Raw genomic sequence first — 19,435 nt, 5'->3', positions numbered from 1 at the left:
ACTGTGATCTGAATGCATTGTTGTGCCAAACATATTTGCTATTTCAAGATGAGCTCTATAGGTTCTCTATAGGCTCCTCTTGTTACTGTGTAATCCTTTATTTTATTTGAATTATTTTTAACATGCTATTTATCAAATTGTGCCAGAAATGACAGGCTTAAGAAATAGAAAAGAGAAAAGAAAGAAAAGAGAAAGGGAAAGAGGAAGAAGAAGAAAGGGAAAAAAAAGGAGAGAAAATAGAAAAAAGAAACAGGAAAGAGTGCAAGTAAGTAAACCAAATAGTTAGCCACTTGTTAAACTTAAGATATTGACAATATCTGCAAAATTAAAGATTGTGTGGGGAAAAAAAATAAATAAATAAATAAAAATAAAAGAAGAATAGTTATACAAACCAACCATTTTGTGTCATTATGTGGGTATATGTGTTTGTGTCATGAAATGTACTTACCAATGAAGGCAGAAAGCCGCAGCCCCGCCCATCAGAACCCAGAGGCAGGCAAAGAGAATCCCAGGAAGCCCAGGCCACCAGCAGCCCATCAAGACCTACGAAGACCCGCGGCCACTCATTCCAAAGACAACCGTACACCCCTCCCAGCAGACGGAGGACGGAGGTCTCAGATGGAGTCCCAGCAGCCAAGGAGCAAGGGCACCAGAGCATTCGAGGCAACGAGAAGCCAGCCCCCCCCCCAGCGGCCAGCCCCCCGCACGGCCGGCAGCAGGGCCCCAGGGCCCCCGGCACCCAAGGGCCGCCCGAGCCCCCACAGGGCCCCCCCCCCCGCCGAAGAAGCCAACGCAGCCCCCAGGGGAGCAGGTCACCACCCACATCAGAACATCCGGCCCCACCCAGGAACCAGGGGGTACCCACACCCCAGGGGGGCAGGGGGGGAGAGGCAACCAGCAAGGAGCGGTCAGGAGGCAAGCCACCGGCCCAGACCCAGGTCCAGCCAAACATACAACCACACGCACACCGGCAAGCACACCCATGTACACATTTATACACAAACACACTCTCCCACACACATATAAACATAGATACACCATATTCACTCGCCCACCCATACTCACGAAGACTGTGACAAATACAAAGACACACATTCATCCATAGCTGCCCACTCTCTGAAGATGGGAGCGGAAACCACCCCAGGGCCAACAGTGACCCCAAGATGCCGCCAGCCCGGTCCCCAAGGAACCACCCGACCCCGACCCCGGGCGAGGCATAAGAAATCCTATTCCTTGGTTCAAGTCACTAGATTCAAACATCTCAAAATTTTTATGGAAAAACAAACCGTCAAGAATAAGCTTAAAAACTTTACAAAAGCCAAAACACAGTGGAGGTCTAGAATTACCAAACTTTTATTACTATTTCTTAAGCAGTAGATTGCAGTATATTTCAAAGTGGATCAAACCCAATTCATTAGACAACCCATGGCTGGATCTAGAACAGGCGTTTTGTGGAAAAATAAAAATCTCAGATCTACCTTTCATTAGTTCCAGTATTAAACATCATAACTGCTATAAAGTCCTTAGTATAAATACCTCTCTGACAGCCTGGTGGGAATTTTTAAAAATAACTAAGTCTTCACTCATCCCCTGTAAACTAACACCCATTTGGAACAATCCAGATATTTGTCAGAAAAAGAAAATGCTGAATTTTCCGTTATGGCGTGATAAGGGTATAAATAACTTAGAACATATTATCCAAGATGGAAATTTTATCACGTTCCAAGAACTTATATCAAAATATAGAATTGGCAACGGTAGATTTCTGGAATATCAACAAGTTAAGTCCGTCCTACAGGGAAGATTTAACCTTAATCAATTGAATCTAGAAATGCCTACTTGGGTAACAGAATTTCTTAACCTCTGTACCCCAAAATTGTTATCAAAATTATATAAATTATTAATAAAAACTGATGATTCAGTTTCCCTCCCAATTACAAAATGGGAGCGTGATCTTTCTGTCAACCTGGATCAAAATTTATGGACAGAAATATGTTTAAATATCTTCAAAATTACTAAAAGACCCCAAATACAACTTGTACAATATAAGATTCTCCATAGAACATACTACACTGGACAAAGGATGTTCCAAATGGGCCTTACACACTCAAACATATGCACCCACTGTACAAGCAATTCAGAGGATAATCATCTACACGCTCTGTGGTCTTGTGTACCAGTTCAGAGATTTTGGCAGAGGATTTGTGAAGATCTATCCACATGGTTTAGCTGTCATATCCCAACTTCCCCCAGACTATGCATCTTAGGTGATGTCAGTGAATTAATTATGGAGTTAAATATATCACACATAGTTCTTACTGCCTTGTGCATCGCTAAGAAGATGATCCTCATGAACTGGAAGACAAAAAATAAACTATGTATTACTCAGTACAGAAATTTATTAGTAGATCATGTTAGTTTAGAGAGAATGTCTGCTTCTTCTAAAAACAAATTGGAGGAATTTGACTCTCTTTGGTTCCCACTGCTCAGCTCCATTACTTAGTGGGGGTGGTGGGCTGCGGGCTCTGCTCCTGATGTGCTTTGTGGGGGGGTGGGGGGGGACTCCGGGGGCCTGGGTAGCTGGTAGCCTCCTGAGGCTGGGGTCCTGGGGCGACCTTCTGGTGATGTCTGTGTGCCTGTCCTGGTTGATGGTGGTGGGGGCTTGGATGGTGCTGCCTTCGGTCCTGGGGTGTGGGCGGGGTGCTTGGGGGGGTGGTGCCGGCCCTCGGTCGGTTGGCTGGTCTTCCCTGTATGGCTTGGGGGCTGGGGTCTGGGGCCCCGGCACTGGGGCCGCGCCGGCTCCCGGTGGGCCCCCCCTGGCGCGGGGGGGGCCTCTGCTGTCCCGGCCGCGCCGCCGGGTGGGGTGGGTTGGCCTGACGTCGGGATGTCCGGTCTACGCTTTTGGGGCCCTGGGGTGCCTGCATTGCAGGGGGGTGGGGTGGGGGATGGGGCCGCGGTGGGGTGGTTGGGGGGGACTGGGCACTGCATTTCCATGCCCAGGCCAGTATGTCCTGTCGCCTGTTTGTGTCTATTGTTGAGTGAATGGGCATCTAGGAGGAGCGGGCCGCCCTCTGCGGTGGGGGCGAGGGCGCCAACCTCGGGTGCTGCAGTGCTCCGGGATGCTGTCACCGCGGCCCCGGGCTCACCTCCCCCTGCCCTGTGCTGGGGTGTGGGAGGTCGGGGTGCCTATTGAGCCAGCGGACAGCTGGCTCTCTTCTTCCAGGATTTTTCCTGGTCATATGCACCCCCCCCCCCTCCCCCTCCCCATACACAAACACACACACACACACACACAGAATACACATCACTCACAGATGTAGGATGGAGAGGCCACGTGGAGAGCTGCACCACCACTTGCCTCTCCGTTTTAATTGCACTTTAGTCATTATAACTCACAACACATACACACTTACACCCTGATACACATAGGACCTTTGGGGCAGGCATGTTACTCAGAGGTTGATGAGATGGGCCGCTGAGGTGGCCCCACTCAGATCCTCGTCACTGTCTGTCTCCAAATTTTATTTGCACTTTAGACATGGAGGGTTTTGGGGGGGCAGTGTGGGCAAGCGCTGACGACCAACAGTTGGCGCTTGTGGCATAACTGTCCCCTCAATTTTAACTGCACCCTATACACCTCATTCACTCACAAACATTAACACATAGACCTACAAGTTGGGGAGGAGGAGGGGTGGATGGGTCATCTTACACCCCGATTTCTTGCGTCTCGCCCGGGGTAGGGGTCGGGTGGTTCCTTGGGGACCGGGCTGGTGGCGTCCTGGGGTCGCTGTTGGCCCTGGGGTGGTTTCCACTTGCCCCGCCTTCAGAGGGTGGGTAGCTATGGATGAATGTGTGTCTTTGTGTATTTGTCACCGTCTCCGTGAGTATGGGTGGGTGAGTGAATGTGTATGTATGGCATATCTGTGTGTGGGTAAGTATGTATGGGCATGTATGAGTATCTGTGTATAAATGTGTACACGGGTGTGTGGGTGTGTTTGTATGTATGGCTGGACCTGGGTCTGGGCCTTGTGCCTTGCCTCCTGGCCACTCCTTGCTGGTTGCCTCCTCCCCCCTACCCCCCTGGGATGGGGGTGCCTCGGGGTTCCTGGGTGGGGCTGGGTGTTCTGGCGTGGGTACTGGCCTGCCCCCCTTGGGGGTGCGGTGCGGGGCTGCGTTGGCTTCTTCGGCGTGGGGGGGGGCTCTGTGGAGGGTCGGGCGGTCCTTGGGTGCCGTGGGCCCGGGAGCCCTGCCGCCGGCCAGTGCAGGGGGCTGGCCGCTGGGGGGGGGCTGGCTTCTCATCGCCTTGGGTTCCCTGGAGCCCTCGCTCCTCGACTGGGGGGGCTCCGTCTGAGACCACCCTCTCCCGTCTGCTGGGGTAGGTGTGCGGTTGTCTTTGGACTGAGTGGCCGGGGGTCTTCCTGGCCCTTGGTGGGCTGCTGGTGGCCTGGGGTTCCGGGGGCTTTCCGTACCTACCTCTGGCTTCTGATGGGTGGAGCTGCAGCGTTTTGCCCTCATTGGTAAGTACGTTCCATGACACAGACACAAACATGACACAGACACAAACGCCCACTCAATCACAACTCAACAAAATTGTTGGTGTGCGTAACATGCTTTGTTAGTTTTGTTTTTCACACACAAATTTATTTTTGCAAGTATTGATAGTATTTTTTTATATGTTAAAGTGATGAAGTATCTGATTAATAGACTTGTGCTCTTTCCCCCTTTTTTTTTTTGCTCCCTTTCTCTCTCCCTTTTTCTTCTCTTTATTTTCCTCTTCTTCAGCCTGTCAGCTCTGGCTGTTACATAGTATGTGGAAAAATAACTCAGATAAATAAAATAAAGGGTTAAAACATCAACAAGAAGAGCCTATTGAGAACCTATAGAGCTCATCTTGAAATAGCAAATATGTTTGGCACAACAACGCATTCAGATCACAGTTCTGCTTGCAAGATCTACCAGACATGACAGGCTTTAAAAAAAAAAAAAAAAAAAAAAAAAAAAAAAAAAAGAAATCGGGGTGTGAGATGGCCCACCCCCCCACTCCCCCCGCCCAATTTATAAGTGTATGTGTTTATGTTGTGAATGAATGAGTTGTATAGGGTGCAGTTAAAATTGAGGGGGCAGTTGTGCCACAAGCACCAACTGCTGGACGTCAGTGCTCGCCCACACTGCCCCCCCAAAAACCCTCCATGTCTAAAATGCAAATAAAATTTGGGGACAAACAGAAATGAGGATCTGAATGGGGCCACCTCAGCGGCCGCCCCTCATCAACCTCTGTGTAACATGCCTGCCCCAAAGGTCCTATATGTATCGTGTAGTATGTGTGCATGTGTTGTGAATTATAATGTCTATAGTGCAATTAAAAAGGAGATGCAAGTGGCCGCGTGACTCTGCACGCAGCCTCTCAACCCTACACCCTACGTGTGTGTGTGTGTGTGTGTGTGTGTGTGGGTGGGTGGGTGGGTGGGGGGGGGGGGTAAGACCAAGAAGGTGGAAAAAAAAAAAAAACCCACCCAACCTGGAAGAAGAGAGCCAGCAGTCCACTGGCTCAGTAGGCACCCCGACCTCCCACACCCCAGCACAGGGCAGGGAGGGGTGAGCCCGGGGCCATGGCGACAGCATCCCAGAGCACTGCAGCACCTGAGACTGGTGCCACCGCCCCCATCATAGAGGGTAGCCCACTCTCACTAGACGCCCATTCACTCAACAATAGACACAAACAAGCGACAGGACATGCTGGCCTGACTTGGAAATACGGTGCCCCGTCCCCACCAACCACCCCACCGCCGTCCCCACCCCCCACCCCACCCCCCGGCAGCGCAGGCACCCCAGGGCCCCAAAAGCGCAGACCGGACGTCCCAACGCAGGTTAGGTCAACCCACCCCACCCGGTGGCGCGCCCGGGACAGCAGAGACCCCCCAGCGCCAGGGGGGACCCACCGGGAGCTGGCACGGCCCCAGCACCATCCAAGCCCCCACCACCATCAACTAGAACAGGCACACAGACATCACCAGAAGGTCGCCCCAGGACTCCAGTCTCAGGAGGCTACCAGCTACACAGGCCCCCAGAGCTCCCACCCGACCGCCTACAAAGCACCTCAGGGGCAGAACCAACAGCCAACCACCCCCACTAAGTAATGGAGCTGATCAGTGGGAACCAAAGAGAGTCAAATTCCTCAAATTGATCTTTAGATGAAGCAGACATTCTCTGCATATGTTTGAATGTGTAAGGCCCATTTGGAACATCCTTTGTCCAGTATAGTGTGTTCTATGGAGAATTTTATATTGTAAAAGTTGTACTTGGGGTCTTTTAGTCATTTTGAAGATATTTAAACATATTTCTGTCCATAAATTTTGATCTAGGTTAACAGAAAGATCACGCTCCCATTTTGCAATTGGGAGGGAAACTGAATCATCAGTTTTCAGTAATAATTTATACAATTTTGACAACAATTTTGGGGTATAGAGGTTAAGAAATTCTGTTACCCATGTAGGTATTTCTAGATTCAACTGATTAAGGTTAAATCTTCCCTGTAAAATGGACTTAAGTTGTTGATATTCCAGAAATCTACCGTTGCCAATTCTATATTTTGACATAAGTTCTTGGAATGTAATAAGGTTTCTATCTTGGATAATATGTTCTACAGTATTTACACTCTTATCACGCCATAACGGAAAATTCAGCATTTTCTTTTTCTGACAAATATCTGGATTGTTCCAAATCGGTGTTAGCTTACAGGGGATAAGTGAAGATTTAGTTATTTTCAAAAATTCCCACCAAGCTGTCAGAGAAGTATTTATACTAAGGCTTTTATAGCAGTTATGATGTTTAATACTAGGGCTAATGAAAGGTAGATTCGAGATTTTTATTTTTCCACAAAACTCCTGTTCTAGATCCAGCCATGGGTTGTCTAATGAATTGGATTTGATCCACTTTGAAATATACTGCAACCTATTGCTTAAGAAATAGTAATAAAAGTTTGGTAATTCCAGACCTCCACTTTGTTTTGGCTTTTGTAAAGTTTTTAAGCTTATTCTTGATGGTTTGTTTTTCCATAAAAATTTTGAGATGTTTGAATCTAGTGACTTAAACCAAGCAACAGAAGGTTTATTAGGGATCAGTGAGAATAGATAATTAATTTTTGGTAAGACCATCATTTTAATGGCAGCAACTCTCCCCATGAGTGATATAGGTAAACTATTCCAACGTGTGAGATCATCCTCTATTGTTTTTAATAAGGGGATATGATTTAATCTTACCAAGTCTGAGAGCCTGGCGGAAAAATTTATGCCTAAATATCTAATATTTCCTGACTTTAGTGGGGCCCTAGGGGTTCTATGGAAATTACAATTCAGAGGCAAAACTGTTGATTTACTCCAGTTGATAGAGTAATCGGATATAGATGAGAACTTATCTATCAGTGTGATAGTCTTCAAGAAAGAAGCTTGTGAATTCCCAAGGAAAAGTAATACATCATCAGCATAAAGGCTAATTTTATGGTTCATATTTTCAGTTTGAATCCCTTTAATATTTGCATTTTGACGGATTGCTGCCGCTAGTGGCTCAATGAAAATTACAAAAAGAGAGGGAGAGAGTGGGCAGCCCTGCCTAGTGCCCCTCTGCAGACTGAAGCTTTGGGAAATGAGATCATTTGTCCTAACACGTGCATTTGGGGAGCTGTGTAGTGTTCTGATCCAGTTTATAAAGGATGAACCGAATCCAAATTTTTGTAGAACTGCTAGTAAGAATTTCCAATTTACCCGATCAAATGCCTTTTCTGCATCTAAAGACACGACTGTCGTCTCTAATTTGTTAATAGAACAATAGTCTATTATAGTTATCAGTCGACGTGTATTATTGGCTGAGTGCCGACCCTTGATAAAACCTGTTTGATCTGGATGTACAATAAATGGAGTAATACTTTCTAATCTTTTGGCAAGGGCTTTGCAAATTATTTTAAGATCTACATTAATGAGAGAGATTGGCCTGTAGCTGGATGGGAGTATGGGGTCTTTGCCTGGTTTAAGAAGCAGGCTAATGTTAGCAGAGTTTAGGGTTGGAGATAAGATGTGATCACTCTGAATCTGAGTTACCATTCTGAAAAAAATGGGAGCTAGCTCAGACCAAAATTCTTTATAAAACTCGGCTGGAAAACCGTCTGGACCTGGGGCTTTATTATTTGGGAGATGCTGTAGGGCTTCACTAAGTTCAGATAATGAAAGAGGTAAATCCAGAGCTGCAGCTTGATCGTCATCTAGTTTTGGTAGATTTATATTGTTAAGAAATTCTTCCATTTCAGTATCAGATGGGTTAATCTGTGGTGAGTATAAAGCTTCATAAAAGTCTTTAAAAGAGTTATTTATTTGTTGTGGGTCATGAGTAATGTTACCAGTTGAATCTTTAATAGAATAAATAGCTGTTTTTTCTTTATTTAGTTTTAATTGGTTGGCCAGGAATTTTCCAGATTTGTTTCCATGCTCGAAGTTTTCCAAACGCAGCCTCTGCAACATAAATTGTGTCCTTTTATCAATTATTTCATTTAGCTCCAGTTTCAGTTTCCTCGGGCTGATAATTGTATGTTCTTGTGGTGAAGCGGCATAGGCAGTTTCTAAAGATTTAATTTTCTGTTCTAATTCTAACACAAGTGCTTTTTCTTTATTTTTCCTATGCGAGCAGTAAGATATTATTTTGCCCCGCATTACTGCCTTTCCTGCTTCCCAAAGAACACATGGTGATATTCCTGGAATATCATTATATTCTAAGTATGCTGACCACTCCTTTTTGAAATAATTAATAAAATCTTCTTCTTTAAGTAATGATGTATTAAATCTCCAGTTCCTGATTGGTGGTGTGACTCTTTTCTGTGTCAGAGACATAGACACCGGTGCATGATCGCTAATAGTGATAGGGTGAATCTGAGTGTCTGTGATATCCATCATCATGGAGCTGCTAACTAAAAAGTAATCTAAGCGGGAATGAGATTTGTGTACTGGTGAGAAAAAACTATAATCCCTCAGAGTGGGGTGATGTGAACGCCAAGCATCGCAAAGACCAAAATCCTTCATGTACTGTTTAAGAATGTCTGCAGACTGCCAGTTCCTCTGACTCACTGCTGTACTGAGCCTGTCAATATCTGCATTAAGTACCAGGTTGAAGTCTCCTCCTATTACAAGTGTGGTGTCAGAGTGATCGGACAGTAAAGTGAAGAAGGTATGAAAGAAGGAGGGGTCATCAACATTTGGCCCATATATACTAGCAATACATAAATCTGTATTCTGTATAGATAAATTAAGTATTATAAATCTACCTTCAGGGTCTATTGTACTGTTGCTAATGTTAAAGTTTATCTTCTTGTTAATCAATATAGCTACACCTCTTTGTTTGGAGTTATAGCAGGCTGAGTACGTGTGAGGGAACTGTGGAGAGGAAAGAGTGTGCACAGATGTTTTGGACATGTGTGTCTCCTGTAAAAGAACAACATCTGCTTTTAAGTCTTTTAACTGATTAAAAATTTTTAGTTTTTTTTCCCTCGAACCAGCTCCGTGTACATTCCATGAGACAAATCTGAGTGTGCTCATGTTTAACCTAACTAATGGGCTGTTGTGTTTCTTACTAAAGATGTGTGTGTATATGCGCTGTATGTTGGTGGGTGTGTGTGTGTATGTGTGCGTATGCTCTGTATGTTGGCGTGTTGGCGTGCTAATTGCAGAAATAAAAAAGACGTGAAAAAAGTGACCTGAGTGACATAAGACTGAAATAAGAAGAGGAGGAAAAAAGAGGAGGAGAAGAAGAAGAAACATCTTTTAAACAAAACAAACAAGTGATCACGGCACTATGCTCATTAATCGGCGTTATTGGTACTATTTAGACAGTTGAATATACATTTAGAAAACTGCAGAGAAAGTAGAAAAAGAAACAAAAAAAAAAAAAAACTCAGAAAAGAGCGTTAATATGGACACAGATCACCTGAACGATCAGTAGAGCCATGGCGTGGTGCTTTTGTCGCGGTAAAGCTGTCCGTTTACATACAGTTTGTCCACGGCGATGACAGCCCGGGAGCCTCCCTGCATGAACTTCTTCCGGATGGGGAACAGGACCTTGCGTCGCTCCAGGATCTCCTTCGGAAACTGGTCGTTGACGCTGAAGTCCGTCCCTCTCAGCTCCCGGCCGCGGCTCTTCACCAGCTCTTTTTGTTTAAAGTGTTCGAATTTGGCCACGATCGGTCTGGGTCTGCGTGCTCCGGGTCGCTTTCCTCCCAGGCGGTGGACTCTATGGAAGGCGATGGTCTTCACGTGGTCATCCGGGAGCTTCAGGTGAGTTTGGATAAACTCCTTCACTGTAGCCTCCGGGTCCTCCTCTGCCTTTTCCGGAATACCTGAAAACACAAGATTTTCTCTCATGCTGCGGGCATGAAGCTCGATAATAGATTCTTTAATTTTCTTATTTTCAGCTGAGAGCCGGGTCGTTTCCTCGGTGAGGGAATTTACCGACTCTCTGAGGACAGCGTTTTCAGCAGCCAGTGTTTCCACCTGATGCTGGCTGAACTCGACTGACTCCCGCAGGGCCTGAAACTCCTTGTGGAGGATTTCAACCAGGGCCAAGCGGGCGTCAAAGCTTGACAGCTTGTTGTCAATGGACTCCAGAATGCCCACAATATTAGTGGTGGGTGGCGATACCGCCTCTAGGGAATCTTCGGGGCGGCTTCTTTTCGTGGCCGGAGTTCCCTTGCTGGTGGAGGGAGTCAACGTCTTGTCGGGTTTCCCCATAACGACTCGCTCAAAACACCCGTCGATGTAACGCAACAGACTGTCCAGGTCCTCTTCACCGTCCTCCAGATTGCTGCAAAAAATTTAAGTTAGGCTGAAAAAACTATCTAGATTTGTTAGTTTTAAGCCTGTCTACTTTATAAATTGGCGGAAAAAAAGCTAATCACTCAAATGTTTGCAAATGGAATCACGCCGCCATTGGCGATTCTGCCGAGATTCACAAAGTCTCGCGTGACTACAGCATAGCCTCCCTCTGCCCCCTTTTCTCTGAGTGCAACCAGTTGCATTCAGAAGTTGCCTGAATACTGCTAATAACTGAAAAGAGTCCACCTGTGTGTAATCTAATCTCAGTACAAATACAGCTGCTCCGTGACGGCCTCAGAGGTTGGTTAAGAGAATATTGGGGAGTAAACAGCATCATGAAGTCCAAAGAACACAGCAGACAGGCAGGGGTGAAGGTAGTTTTAAATTCTTGCCGGTACTATGACAAACAGACACATACACACACACACACACACACACACACACACACACACACACACACACACACACACACGACCAATAAATGTCCTGGTTCATGATGAGGACGACTGTTTAAACACCAGCTCTAATTGAACCAGGACATTTATTGGTCGATTCGAGGATCAAACACCTGTTGTGAATTTTGCCGTTAAGTTCCTCATTAGAGAACAGCAACTTGTGCAAAAAGTTCTGAAACATTTAACAGTTGGACATGTGCATTCAAAAGCTTAGAGAAGGTCACATTAAGTTCACCTGTAAAGGTTTGAATACATTTTAGGCTCGTCCTGAAATTTCACCCAAAAGCCAAATATCCCTAACTTTTTGTGAGTAGTGTGTGTGTATATATATATATCCTGCCTGGATAAGGCAGAAATTAGAAGTTGACAATGTGGAATATATTTTTGTTGTTAAGGAACTGTTTGCACACAATGCACACTTAACACAACTGATGACCACCTCCATGCATTCTGGCTCTGTCCACCAATACAAAACTTCTGGACAGAAATAACCACCAAACTTTCGCAAACCTCAATCCTCTTGGCAACCACTGTGTTTTGGAGCTGAATGCACTCTCGTGTAGAGCAAATGAAATCTCCGGTCATAAGCAGTGTTTTTGAGCTGTGCTGTGTTGTTGAAATTGAGCAAAATAACATGAAACACAATTAGTTAATCTCTATTTGCTTTTAATTGAGATAGTTTGTAACAAGCAGACTGACATTAAACGTAGCGGTGAACATTTTAACCTGTTAACTGGCCGAACCAAAATCACCTGAAAAACACTCGCCCTCTGGTTATTATTGGCTCTGGAAAACCCCTGTCGTTGCCCGTTAACTGGCCGTGTCCTGTCCTCCGGGATGTAGTGCATTTTATATGAAAGGCTAGACCCTCCCATTTTGATTGACACCTCGTTCGACCAATCATATTAAGAAATAGGTTTTCCAGAGCCAATAATAACCTGGGGGTGTCACGTAGCGCTCGGTTGATTTTGTTGCAGCCAATTACATGATTGGCCAAACGAGGTGTCAATCAAAATAGGAGGGTCTAGCCTTTCATATAAAATGCACTGCATCCGTCCCGTAAGTGGAACGGATGCAGTGCATTTTACGTGGCTGTCCTCGGTCTCTGAGGGGAGAGAAGCTAGAGATTTGAGGCGCCAGCACAGCACGAACAGTTCAGAAACGATTTGAAATGAGAAAAAAAAGCAATTTATTAACTGATTACGTCATGTTTTAGACTGCTTATTGCTAGCGGATTTGTTCTGACCCAAAATGCAGCTGTGACTGGTTCTGAATGACGGCTTTACAGCAGACAGCCGCTCCAACTTTTGCCGGTACTGCGTACCGGCGCAGAATCTTTTAGTGGTATGCAGTACCGGACTGTACCGGCTTACTTTCACGCCTGCAGACAGGTCAGGAATAAGGTTGTGGAGAAGTATAAAGCAGGCTTAGGCTATAAAAAGATTTCCCAAGCTTTGAACATCTCACGGAGCACTGTTCAATCCATTATCTGGAAATGGAAAGAGTACGGCACAACTGTAATCCGACCAAGACAAGGCCGTCCACCTAAAGTTACAGGCCGAACAAGGAGAGCACTGATCAGAGAGGCCCATGGTGACTCTGGACCAAATGCAGAGATCCACAGCTCAGGTGGGGGAATCTGTCCACAGGACAACTATTAGTCATGCACTGCACTCATGTGGTCTTTATGGAAGAGCGGCAAGAAGAAAGCCATTGTTAAAAGAAAACCATAAAAAGTCCCATTTGCAGTTTGCCAGAAGCCATGTTGGAGACACAGCAAACATGTGGAACAAGGTGCTTTGGTCAGAGGAGACCAAAACTGAACTTTTTGGCCAAAATGCAAAACGCTATGTGTGGCGGAGAATTAACACTGCACATCACTCTGAACACAACATCCCCACTGTCAGATATGGTGGTGGCAGCATCATCATGCTCTGGGGCTGCTTCTCTTCAGCAGGGACAGGGAAGTTGGTCAGAGTTGACGGGAAGATGGATGGAGCCAAATACAGGACAATCCTGGAGGAAAACCTGTTGGAGTCTGCAAAAGACTTGAGACTGGGGCGGAGGTTCACCTTCCAGCAGTACAACGACCCTAAACATAAAACCAGGGCTACAATGGAACGGTTTAAAACCAAACATATTCATGTGTTAGAACGGCCCAGTCAAAGTCCAGACCTAAACACAATCGACAATTTGTGGCAAGATCTGAAAGCTGGGAAAGTTCACAATGTGCACGTTTGATGTCCCTAAGGTCATGCGCGCACTTGATTTCGCGGCTACAGAAATCGAAATGACAGCCAGCATGAATGAGGAGAAGTAAGAAGAAAAACGAAGATCAAATGAAAATTTCAGGCATGATTTAACACGAGTGGATCATCGCTGACAAGTTTTTTCCACGCCTCCATTGTCTGTGTGGTTTTACTGGCTGTGCAGAGAATGTCAGCTGTTATTTTTTCCTTACATCAGCTGCAGCCACCAGAACAATCACTATAACCACAATCTGGTGGTAATCACACTATTGTGGTTTGGTTTGTGCGACTGTTTGGTGCCGTTTCCTTCACTTTCTATGAACTGACAGATTTCCTCAGGCAGCTCATCGCACCTGTGTAATAAGGCACGTCAACAGATTCAGAAGCTATTTACTCCAGAAAAGACTAAAACAGCCGTAACTTAAACCATTGCCTCTTATAAAGTTCCCTGTCTGTGTTACTGTGTTTATGACGCGTTCTGTCTTCAGGACTTTGCTGCTCAGCGTTTCCTGCTGTGTGACGCAGTGATGCACTGTCAGCTCACCTGTGCAGGTCTCCCTCTTCATCTTCTCCATATCTGTCCCACCAATCCGCTCTTTTCCCCATATCGCAAGTGAGGAAAAGAGACAGATGGTTTACCTCCGACGTCAGCGTTCAGATCGTTTGCCTCCCACCTGATTGGGAAATCCCTGTTTTCCACTTTTCCTTTGGTCATTTCTGGGGAGTCAGGCAGCTTAAATGTCACTGTAAAAAGTGCTGACCGATGTTTTATCCGCTGATCACTGATCAATCGGCAATACGGAAAACGGGTTCTTGTTCTTGTTCAAAACAGTTCTTGGCCTGCCGGCAGCTGTTGCAGTGCATTGTGGGATGTATAGTATAAGTGGTGGGAGCACATTTACCCGCATGCAATTAATAATAGCTATATGAAATCACCAATTAGATGTGGGCGGAAGTGGCCCGCAGGGCTTGAGTCTGACATGTGACATAGAGAAAAACTGCAGTATAGAAGTTAAAATGTGCAGATGAATTGATAGTACGAAAAATTATTTCTTATCCGATTACTTGATTAATTGATGGAATAATCGATACAATACTCAATTAATAGAATAATCAATAGTTGGAGCCCCACTTCTATTCAGAAAGCCACAGTCACACATTAGTTGTCAGCAGCAGTGGAGCTGTGAAAGGCCTTCAAGAAAAATGACATGCACCTCGAGAAATGTAACTACAGGTTCAGAAAGACTGTGATTAGTCTTTAGATGTGCTTTCTGGTTACATATGTAAAATGTGTCCGCATACACCTCAGAAAGTATATAGCTGCGCCCCTGAGTACAGCAATACAGTAGCTAAATATTGATGTGTTTAATTCAAGAATCTGACATGCTAGAGAAATTTTGATCACAGATTTGAAATCAGCATACCTGAAATGCCTTATATCAGGTAATTTTCTCCAGGCAGCAAAATCATTGTTGACCAGTGTAATTACTTCCTCCAAGCCATCAACATGTCTATTAGACCCCATTCCTACAAGACTGCTCGAAGAAGTCCTGCCATTAATTAACATCAGTGCATTGTAAATGACTGTCAGATATGGCATGTTCCAAGTGTTCAGGAAAAATGGGCAAAAGCACTTAGTCACAGAACATTTTTAGGCCCCTTTATAGTTCAAATAAGCCAAGAGGTCCAGGCGGACATTATGAGGCTTATGTGCTATCATGGTTGTGTCAGGGATTTCACTGTGCACTGGTGAAATCAAAGAGATTTATTTACAAGGAAATGTCTGCAGGAGGGCAATCCAGTTAGTAGCAAAAACAACTTCTTTCCACTGGCAGGCACTCTCTCTCTTTCTCAAGCTGAAAAGCTGGGTGACTTGTACCCAACGACTTGTGTGTCATTTTCAGTGATTTGGGCAAAACTTTAAGACTTTTCAACTATTAATATCTACGCACACTTGCAGATTTATTTACACATTTACAAATCTGATTACAGACACGGATTGGAATACGGACACACAGATCGTAACGCACACATGTGGATTCAGTTACAGACACACAAATGTTTTGCTACATGGCACACTAGGTTGCAGATGCACAGAACAGTCATAAGGGCGATGAGGTGGAAAGGACAAAGCTAAATCCTTTTGGAACACCTCAGCCTGAGGGGCAGATGTTAAGTTGGGCAGCTCTGAAGAAACAGGGAGAAAAACAGGTGAGTTAGGAGAAGATGAAGCAAACAGATACCGCTGAATCAATTCTGAGTGGTTACCTGAGATAGAGAGTGATACCAGCTGGTTGCGATGGGTGATGTCAGGTAAGTGGGTTACATCCAAAGCTGTAACTTGCAGAGGCTCTGGTAATAATTCCAGAGGGCTATCCAATTCCATGGCTAAGTCATGATCCAAAAAGTTCTGCTCGGCACCGGAGTCAATTAGTGCCAGAATGGAACCGAAAACATTCTGCAACATAATCTTTAGTGGCATCAGAAATCTGGGTAGGGAGCCATTATTAACTCCACCCGACAGTATCCCTACAGTTACTGGCAGGCGCTGTCTTTTGGCAGCCACAGGCAGGATTCAATTATAATTTCCTTTTCTCGCACAGTATAAATACTTACCAGCAGCATGTCTCCTGAATCTCTCCTTGGGGAGAAAGATGCGCACATCCAAGTTGCATAGGCTGTACTTTGTCACTTCTGGGGTCCAGATTTCCCAAATATCCCTCATACAAAAGTGGAGTCCCGGTCATGCCTGTGTTCCCAAAGGGGATCATTAGTCCTAATACACATTGAAATTAATGAGTCCAGGGTGACAGGCAGCTCCTTAGCTGCTAACTGTCCCTTTAGGTCATCATTTAATCCATGCAAAAAGGCTGCTCTTAAGGCTTTTTCCTCCCAACCTGCTTTGTCTGCCAGAATCCAAAAATCCAGTGAAAAGTCCGATACACTCTGCTTACCTTGGTGAAGAAGAGTGAAGAATCTATGGGCGGCAGTGTCAGCATTAGAGCCCTTATCAAAAACACTCCTAAATTTGAACAAAAACTTCTTATTCTTATTCTTAATTCAATTTATTCGAACAATCAAAATAAAATAAAAAAAAAACAACAACGAAAAATAAATAAACGTGTAGGAAAATAAAACATACATATATCCATATATGCATACATACACATATTCACCTATATAACAAATGCAAATCAAACATCAATAAATAAATAAATAAAATGACCAGCAATGTATTTTATAACAATCTCAAGGTGTTCGAAAAGGGAGCAGGAAGAAGCAATAGCTTATCTAGTCCTGTCCCCATTGCCTTTTACAAGTTCATAATTAAACTGAATTTTAATATTAACCAAACATTTTAACCAAACATGCATACTCTAACACCAGCATGCATGGCTACACACACCTACCCATGCCAAAGTGCCCTGTGATACAATCTACCCAATCTTCTATAGATCATTTTAATGTACATGAAGCTACAATCCAACAATAACAAAAATAACAAAACATCTCATTCGTATTTATACACATTATTTATATGCTCCTTATATTTTTTCTTGAATTGTGCAATAGTTGTACTCAACTTAATTTCATCATCTAAACCATTCCACAAACGCACTCCACAAACTGATACACACATACTTTTAAGATTTAAGATTGAAACTCATCACAAGAATTGTTAGGTTGTGTATTCAGAACAGCCTGTGCCCACCTCAGGGCACAGCCCTGCAGCAGTTCAGCAAAAAAGGCTATTTTATCAGTGTCTGATGCATAGGCGTGGGTCTGTTGCTGAAACATTAAGGCACACTGTGTAAGTCTTTAACAACTCAACAGAAAACCCCTCACTTTGGGAAGAGATATTACTGAGGGTCCGGAGGATTGAAAGAAGAAGTGTCCGACTCCAGTTGGAGAAGAGAGACAGCGGGTGAAGGCCCATGGGGAGGTGTTAATTGGGGTGCAGTAGATGTGCGCATACCACTTAATTCCACTAGATGCTGAGCAATGATATCCTGTTGTCCCAAGAAGTGACGGAGCATGTTCGTCGATCCAGTTGGGCTGCGAGGTGAGTGAAAGACTTGTCCAAAAACAAAAAGAAAGAGTAGTTGTAAAACAGCTCACTGATCATCTGCAGAGGAACGGTTTATTTGAAGAGTTTCAGTCAGGTTTCAGAATTCATCACAGTACAGAAACAGCATTAGTGAAGGTTACAAATGAACTTCTTCTCTGTGCTCATCCTGCTAGACCTCAGTGCAGTGCTTGGCACTGTTGACCATAATATTTTATATTTTATAAGTAGAACACACTGATATTTATTCATCAATAATACAGCTGGTATTGCAGTCATTTGAATCATATTTATCTAATAGACTCCAGTTTGTTCATATAAATGGGGCACCTTTTTCACACACTAAGGTTAATTATGGAGTTCCACAGGGTTCTGTGTTAGGATCAATTCTGTTTACATTATACATGCTTCTCTTAGGCAGTATTAATAGAAAGTATTGCATACATTTTCATTGTTATGCCCATACCCATCTATCCACGAAGCCAGATCAATTAGTTAAACTGCAGGAATTAAGGCCTGGATGGCCTCTAATTTCCTGCTTCTAAATTCAGATCAAACTGAAGTTCTTGTGCTCAGCCCCACAAATCTTAGAAACATGGTGGTTAATGAGATACTTACTCAGAGTGGAATTGCCTTGGCCTTCAGTAACACTGTGAGGAATAATGGAGTTGCTTTTGACCAGGATATGTCCTTCAATGCACATATTAAACAAATATGTGGGACTGCTTTCTTGCATTTGCACAATATCTCTAAAATTAAAAGCATCCTTTCTCAGAAAGATGCTGACACAGGATGATATGGTACGTCATAGTACCATATTACCCCAATGGAGTGCCACTCTGCATTGAATCATTAGTTATTATTAGGGGTGGGACTCGATTAAAAAAAATGTATCTAATTAGGAGCTTTGTAATTAATTAATCGAAATTAATCGCATTTTAATCTCATTTAAATATTTAACATGAGAAATATTAATTTAAGTTTGGTTGATGAATGAATCAATATACATAAGCTTGAACTTCAAAATGTTGTTTATTTTCCCACCAGTCTACTACACAGACCAACAAAGGGTGGAAGTGCTCCTGTGATAAGCAAACTCCTGAAATTAAAGTTAAGCATCATAACTGGATAGTTTTATTCAACATTAATGTCTCACTTGTTATAGTTGGAAATTAATCATTCTCTCAGCTGTATTCCTTGATGTTGAAATGTGTTATGGTTGTTTTAACAGCTTATTTTGAATAAAGACTTAAAATTAAACCACAAAAAGGAGAAAAAGTTCGTTCTCCGTTTAACCAGCTGTTTTTACACAGCTGTGCTTCGCACTCACGGTTGCTAGGCGACATGCGCTACGCAGAGGTGACGGCAGCTGATATGAAGGCTAGCTGCTCACTTCCAAGTCTACATGGGCCGGGTCCTTCAAACGATGCGGCCGCTGAATTTTTGACATCGTGCGTCGATATAATCTGTATGCCTGGAACTCGTGCACTGAGAAACGTTCCGGTGCAAAGTGCGATTAAAATGCGTTAAAATTTTTAATTCGTTAATTTCCCCCTAATTAATTAATCGAAATTAACACGTTAAAGTCCCACCCCTAGTTATTATTAATCTCTGGCTCTCTTCTATGGTGTCTGTACTGCTCTGTTAAACTATATATGCATATATGGTCTCTTTCCTTAAGGGCTTCATTGATTTGTGTAAAAAGAAGTAACCTGAGCTTTAAGGTTTGGCCTCAGGCCAGAAAGAGTGCCGAAGGGCCTCTTGTAGCTCTCTGGCCTTCCATATAAGGAATAGACCATATGTTTAGCTGTAGGT

The sequence above is a fragment of the Archocentrus centrarchus genome, unplaced genomic scaffold (assembly GCF_007364275.1).
Source record: "Archocentrus centrarchus isolate MPI-CPG fArcCen1 unplaced genomic scaffold, fArcCen1 scaffold_44_ctg1, whole genome shotgun sequence".
Classification (NCBI taxonomy): domain Eukaryota; kingdom Metazoa; phylum Chordata; class Actinopteri; order Cichliformes; family Cichlidae; genus Archocentrus; species Archocentrus centrarchus.
Note: the sequence above shows the minus strand (reverse complement) of the source record.